The sequence below is a fragment of the Spermophilus citellus genome (assembly GCF_964194105.1).
Source record: "Spermophilus citellus genome assembly, chromosome: 6".
Lineage (NCBI taxonomy): Eukaryota > Metazoa > Chordata > Mammalia > Rodentia > Sciuridae > Spermophilus > Spermophilus citellus.
Genome location: NC_138187.1, coordinates 13,868,878 through 13,876,149, shown reverse-complemented (window position 1 = coordinate 13,876,149; position 7,272 = coordinate 13,868,878). Strand labels below are relative to the sequence as shown.

At 53.1% G+C, this 7,272-nt stretch overlaps 1 protein-coding gene and 1 long non-coding RNA gene across 3 annotated transcripts in view; one reads left to right on the top strand and one right to left on the bottom strand.

Annotated features, from left to right (window-relative positions):
• Positions 1-293: 293 nt before the first annotated feature.
• On the bottom strand, positions 294-6,757 carry LOC308652528. Of its 2 annotated transcripts, XR_014022812.1 has the most exons (5): positions 6,528-6,757; positions 4,501-5,080; positions 4,011-4,084; positions 1,290-1,419; positions 294-486 (listed from the first exon to the last, which is right to left on the bottom strand). It is a non-coding gene; the product is annotated as an uncharacterized lncRNA (long non-coding RNA). The 2 variants fall into 2 exon arrangements; XR_014022813.1 differs by lacking the exons at positions 294-486; positions 1,290-1,419 and adding an exon at positions 3,692-3,814.
• The window catches only part of GPRC5B (G protein-coupled receptor class C group 5 member B), a 22,914-nt gene continuing 21,197 nt past the window's right edge, over positions 5,556-7,272 (top strand). The window contains exon 1 of the mRNA XM_081300364.1: positions 5,556-5,739. The gene's annotated coding sequence lies outside the window, so the exon portion shown is untranslated. The remainder of the gene's footprint in view (positions 5,740-7,272) is intronic.

The window sequence follows — 7,272 nt, the reverse complement described above, 5'->3', positions numbered from 1 at the left end:
GCGAGGCCCTGAGCAACTCAGTGAGACCCTGTCTCTAAATAAAATACAAAATAGGGCTGGGGGTGTGGCTCAGTGGTACTAAAAAAAAAAAAAAAAACCTGGAGGAGGTTATATTGGCAGTCAGATAACAATATCGACCTTAGTTAAATTAGAACAAGGAATTTTTAAGATTCATTTACTTAAAAACAATAATAAACCCATTACATGTTAACATTAACTCTTTTATTTAAAAAAAAAATCTGTATTTTCCAAAACAAAAAATAAGAAGCACAGGATAATTACATTCTTGAAAATCTCTCTGAAGTCTGACTTAATTGAAGACAGCTGGAGCCTTACAGCTGCTGCCATCAGTCTGTAGCCCCAGGTCTTGAAGCCACTGTGCACTCTGACCGTGACCCCGGAAAGGGAAAGGAGGTCTCAGGCCCAATAGGAAGTTTTGATCTTGCAGACCCTCTGGAAGGCTCCCCAGGCCACACTTTGAGAATCCTGTGGTACAAAGAGGGAAGGGAGAGAGAGCATGAAACAGGCATATTTTAATATTTTCACCCAATTTATATTCAACCAAAGGAACCACCAGGAAGAGGGGTGAGACACCAGTTTTACCCTCTTGACCCAAATCCCCTCTGAATCCTTCTAAATCCAAACAGCAGCACCTACTCCCTTCTAGACACTGGCTGTGCTCCAGGTCAATGGACAGTCCTTTGACCGAGGAGTCCCTCAGTCACGCTCACTAAGCTCCTACCAGTGGGGACTGTTGTGGTCACCCTAACCGCCACCCCCTCCCCCGAGCAGATGCAGAAACTGAGACACAGACCAACCAAATGACTCCTCTAAAGTCACATGGCCATCCAGAGATTCTATCCACGTCGCCTCCCTCTTAGCCATAGTCTGAGCCTGACTCAGTCTTCGACGGCTCGCTGGACCCCATCCCCTGGGATCCTATCTCACTGGGCCTGGGAAGGACCAGGAACCCTTTATCCACGCTCCCTTTACTCATTCGCTTCTGACCCAGACGATTGCAGCAAGCAGCCAGAATTGATAACAACTGGCCTTGCTACTCAAAGTCCAGGTCCTAAGACCTGGGACAACCCGAAAGTTCAATTGAATGCAGAACCTTCTCTATCCCTCTGAACCAGATTTGCATTTTGGCAAGAGCCTCAGGTGATTCACGGGCATACCACCATATGAGGGGAAGTGCTGCTGCTAAGAGGGTGTGGGCTCAGGGGTCGATGGCAGGATAAAACAGTGGTTAGAGCGTGGCCTCTAGGACTGGCACAGCTGGGCCTCACCTCCAGCTTCTCTCTTGACCTTGACCTTGGAGCCCACACCACTCTGAGCTTGATAACCGAGTGAAGATAAATGTTCTGAGATTTCTGAATCTCCACTGGGAAGGCTCAGGAAGACCTATAAATAAGTAACCTGGAATTGCAACAATTCAGTCTTACTTTATACAGTGGTGACAGTCAGAAGCCCAGAAGTCACTCTCCTGGGTGGCTGGGTGGGACTTTGGACAGGCACACTGCTGAGTCAAACCTCTCCTGGCTGCCCACTCTGAGGAGGGACACCTGGGGCAGATGCCGGCCGCTCCTGCCTCAACCCCCTTTCTCTCACCCTCTGTCTTTACTGAGTCTTTTTGTACCAAGTTATAACTTCCCAACTTTCTTTGCAAGATGGGAGGCTGTGTGACCCTTTCTGACCACCTGCTATGGCTTCAAGGACAATTTTCTTTCTGATTAACAAAAAGGCTCCTGGGAGAGCTCTCTTCCCTGAACACCTTTCTCACATTGGAAACTGTCACTTAAAGACTTGATACTCGGTGTGCTGTGGCAACTATCTTGTGACCATGAGGTGCCCAGCTAAAAACAGCAGAGCAGAAGGCTGGAAAGCATCTGGGCCCTTGTTGACATTGTTGAGCAACAAACCAACTGTGAGATCACCCACATCTCGGCTTGAATGATAACAAAAATTCCTACTGTTGAGGCCATAACAAATGTCCTGTTATTTGAATGTTTCCTAACTAACAGTTTTGGGGCATTGGGAGCGTGTCTCCACAGTAGCCTCACAGGGAACCACAATCAGGTGACCTGATCATGGAAGTCAATGCAGGAAAGGAAGAGTCGATGGCTGCCACGTGGTGACTGAAGCGGACACACTGACTTGTAGCTGTCTGTGGGGGTGTCCTGCTGTGCACCCCCAGAAATAACTGGAAGAGGAGGATATTTTGCAACAGTGACTAAATCCTCGAATACAGACTGGGTACCATAAGTCACAGGCTGAGGCATGAAAAGCATTGAAAATTTTTAGCAATCAATTGGTGATATCTGTCACAGCCACAAAATGGTGAATCGGTAGCAATGTTGGGTCCCACCTCGGTTCTCTCAGTGCCCCTGACTGCTCGCTCCAGGGATGCATCAAGGGGTGGAAACAGCTGGAAGTCTCCCATCCCCACTCCAGGAGGGGACAGTCAGGAGCTAGAGCCTCTGAGGAGTCCCTTCTCAGCCTTGCCAAGGAAGGACTCCCAGGTCTCCAGGAGGAGGTCCAGCCTCTTATACCAACCAGGAGGCCCCTGAGAACAGGATCACCTTGCCTCCTCCAAGGAGCCACCAACAGGGTCTAAAAACTAAACCTCGGTTTTGTCATGTGCAAAACAAGACACCTACCGAAAGTCCTGTGATTTAAGTAAAATGATCCACCAGAATGGACTGGCCACTTCAAAGCCAGGAACAGCAAATCCCTCTGGAAAATGATCTACTGATTCACTAACAGAAAGAGGGTCGTGAAAGGTCTGAACACGGAATACACACACCTGAGAGGGTTGGCAAGGCTTAGAGGGTTGGCAATATTTAGTGAGTCCTTCCCTGTACAGGTCACTGGAGGACCCAGGCACTGACCTGACCAACTCCATTTGCCTTTCCATCTCACCCCCAGCCCTTCGGAGTCACTTTCTTCTGCAGTTTTCTTGGATTCCAGGAACCACAGGTCTGATTGATCAGCATCTTTAGGACAAGCAACTCAAACTTACCCCCATGCAACAGGGAGCCTTGCTGAACAGATCACCCGCAGCTGAACTGCCCCACCCCCAGCAGGAGCAATTACCCCATGAAGGAACCTACGTTGCTCCTTAAGCATTAGGAGCAATCATCTCATGTTGGGAACCGAATTGTCCCCTGAAGTGATAATGACCTTCCCAGAGCTCCCACACCATCACCTGACCAAGCCGATCTAATCCTCCAGGTAGACCTCCCAAACAGTGTCTTTTTCTATAAAACCTCAAGGTTCCTGTCAGCCCCTTGAAGACAGATTTTTGGTCATCTGTTCTTCCCAGTGTGGCCACGCTGCTTAAATTTCCTTTCCTGCCCTTCATAGCCGCTTGCCCTCTTTGATTGGCATATTGGGACAGGTGGCCAAGTCTGGTCCGCTGGGGTCCCTGGATCTGAGGCCTTTGCCCTAGGACTTTGGTAACACAAGGATGAACAAAAGACGTGGGTTTGGGGTTTTGTCCTCATCCAGCTTAGGGATGTGCTGTGTAAACAGTAGCCACTGGCCACATGCAGCTATTTAAATTTAAATTAACTGAAAGGAAATAAAAATACCAATCACATGTAAAGTGCTCTGTAGCCACTCTCCAAGGATGGACATGCAGCAAGCCCTCCAGAGACCTCTGCGGGGGGCAAAGGGTGAGGGATGTCTGACCTTACAGCAAATGACACCAGTTGAGCCACTGGATGAGGACAGGAGCCAGACGCCTGGATTGGATCCCAGTTCTGCTGGCTGATGAACTTGGCCTGTACTGAATCCCTCTGGGCCTCAGGGTCTTCATGGGTAAAATGAGGCAAATAATGGTATTTGACCAAAAGGATTGCTAGGGCAATTAAATAAGTTAAAAGATTTAAAGTCCTTAGAACAACTCTTTGCATACAGCGAGCACTATGTAAAATGCTAGCTATCTCGTGGACACTATCATCTTCCATGGGTCTTTGAACATTTTAGGGAGAGAGGGAGGGATGCACCTGCCACTCATTCTACTTCAGTTTCACTCTTTGCTCTCCAAGTAGCAGCAGCATCCAAAGTCATCAGAATCCCTCTGAAATAAACCCAGAAAAGGGATGTAACCATCACTATCATATTAATCAACTCATGCTAAGAGATTTCCACATATCAGATCCCTGCACGAAGCCCTTGACCTGTGCCCCGTGTTTACCCATAGGAGTGTACTATTAGAACAATCTCCCTTTTACAGATCAGGACCCAACCCACCCACGTTTACAGAAGGATCTCGAGGCCAGTTCCACTGGATACCACCAGGTGGCAGTGGCCATCCACTTTCCAGTTCCGCAGTCTGGCGGGAGTACTCTGCAAATGCTTGATGAGCGCCTACTGTATGCCAAACACTATTCTAGGCGTTCACAATATGCGATTTCAGCAAATTCGGGGGAGAGGGAAGAGGTCTGCCTTTCCATTTTTTCCTTAAAAATAAAAGGTATTCGTGGAAATGCTTACTTAAGGGACACGTAACCTGATTGGGAGAAAACTGGCTTGGAGATAATGGAACTGACAGCCAGAAGGCTTGGGAGTATTTCGGAAGGTCAGCGGTCCCCAAAACTCAGAGACTACGACCATCCCTGGAAGCAGTGTTACTCTTCAGCCCGCCTGCCGTGGAGGTGCGGTCATCTCCCTGTTGTGTCTTCACATATTTTGTGGCTGGGATTAGGAAGGGTGGTGTCATCCTGAGAAATCAAGAATGGGGAGAAAAGAGTGACCCTCAACGACCCGTTTTTTGTCCCCAGAAAGAACCATCTGAGACAAGCCCCAGCTTGCAGATCCGAAGGTCACCCAGGGAACCAGCTCAAAAGGAGTACTGAAGCTCACACACACACACACACACACACACACACACACACTCCGCCAGCCTGGTCGGGGCAATGCCAACCCCAGACCGCCCGGTGAATGAGGAGGGGATTAAGTGCCGAGGTTGAAGGTTGCCCTGGACCCCTTCTTCACACAGGTCCCAGCAGTCCGGTGGACACGTGTCCTGGTTGTGCCCTCCGTCTGCGAATCTCACAGCTGGAGGCTAGAACCTCTGAAAATGAGAGAGAGAGAGAGAGAGAGAGAGAGAGAGAGAGAGAGAATGTGTGTGTGAGTGTGTGTGTGTGTGAGTGTGTGTGTGTGAGTGTGTGTGTGAGTGTGTGTGTGTGTGAGTGTGTGTGTGTGTGTGTGTGTGAGTGTGTGTGAGTGTGAGTGTGTGTGTGAGTGTGTGTGTGTGTGTGTGTGTGTGTGTGTGTGTGTCGGTTGGGGGATGTTTCTGCAAATGGATCAACTTGGGGATGGCACGTCCGTACCGTTTATGGGTGCACAGTGGCTGTGGGGCAATGTCTTTGCATTGGGGACGCCGGACGCTGGGGGTCATCTCAGCGCTTTGGGCAAGGAACGGAGAGCTTGCCCGCCTGGGTGCTCGCTGACAGCGCCAGGACTCGCACCCAACAGCCCGCGGGGGCCAGGGGCGGGGCTTGGAGGCCAGGGGCGGAGCCGGCCGGGGCGGGGGCGGGGCCGCGGTCGCTGCAGCAGCGCGGGCCGGGCCAGGGGGCGCCTCGCGCGGCAGCGGCTCGCTAGGGCAATGCAGTGAGGCTGGATCGGCAGGCGGGCGTGCGCGCGCGGAGTGGGGGCCGCCACCGCGCTGCAGAGATGTGACTCCGGCCGAGGGCCAACTGGAGAGCCGGCGCTGCGGGGCCGCGGGGGTCGGTGAGTGCGACCCGCGCCGACGCAATGGAGGGCGCTGCGGGGACCCCAGAAACTTTTCCCGCCTTAGGCTTGGGAAGACTGCGGGGGTCCTGGTCGTGTGCTTTTCTAACTCCCCTCCTGGGGTTAGTCTGCGGGGGGGGGGGAGATGAGGGATTCGGGTGAGGGGAACCACAGTGCGGCGGAAGAGGAGCCGCAGAGGGCGGGGCGGGGGAGGAGGGGCTGGGGACCTTAATCGGGGAGGGGGACCTGCTCCCACTCCAACTGGAGATCAAGTCTCTGGGGAGGGTCTGGGGTGACCTCAGGTAAAGGCAGCTGGGAGCGTAAGGCAGTCCTGGCGTGCCCGAGTGACTCGTGTGAGCAGAACCTTGGAGAGGACCCGGGGGTCGCGTGGCAGGCGGGTCGGGGGATGACTATGGACAGGACAGAGCCCAAAGAGCAGCCAGAGGCACCTGCCGCAAGGCTTGGGGGCCAATCTCGTAGCCGGCGGTGGCCGCGCACTGCTGGGCAAGGGCGGGGGCGGGGAGAGGGCAGGGGAAAGCGACCGAACCAAGATCTGAGGCTGGGGGACAAATGGGGGGAGGCTGCATACAATGGAGGGGGGTAGTTTCCGTTTCAGACGCGGGGCACTTGGCCTCTGAGAGAGGTCGACCAAGCTAGAGATAAGGACTAACCCTGTGCTGTGTCCCCACTTGTGGGGGGACATGGACTCCCAGCCCCGTGGAGACCCCACACATCCCGGTATCCCTCCTGCCTGGGCGGATAGGCCAGAGCACGGCCGGAGCCCTCACCAGGCTTCGCCCCGGGGAACGGCTTGACCAGCCCTGGAGGGGCGCGCCGACCTTGCCCCAGCGACGCTTCAGTGCAGCGGACTCCTTCCCCAGCCCTTGCTCTGTCACACCCAGGCCTCGCCGATTCCTTCTTCCTCGTCCCGGGTTCGCTAAGGGGGCGGCTCCTTGGAACGCGGACAAAGGCCCCTGGAGTGTGGCGGGCAGCATCCTCCCCGCCTGGGGCCCCAGCACACGCGCCACATTGGCTGTCCGACTGCGCCAAGATGGGGGGCACCTGAGCAGAGCCCAGGAGCCCCGGGGGGGGGGGTGTCTCTGCAACAACAAGAGAGGTGGGGGAGGAGCCTGGCACAAAATCCCGGGTGCTTCAGCCAAGGAACGTTTTTCAGAAGTTTCTTCGGTGGGGACTAGGGGCTTTCGGGAGTAGCCAGACTTCAGTTAAACTGCATGCAAATAGCATGTAAATAGAATGCAAATCGGCATCTGTTGGTTGGGAGCCCTCCCAGTTTTCTATCCAAACTGTGGAGTGAACATTGTTTCCAAACCGTTCTCTGCTGTTAGTGAAAAGGGGTCAGTTGAGTTGGAGGGGGAGGAGATGCGAGGAGGAAGGACTCGCTGTTTGGGGCCCAGGCAGCAAGAGGCACAGTTTTTTTAGAAACACAAGCTCGAAATTGATATTGGTTATTTTTGTTTGTTTGTTTACTTCAACAAATGTTCTGGTCCCAGAACAGGGTTTAAAAGGGACTGG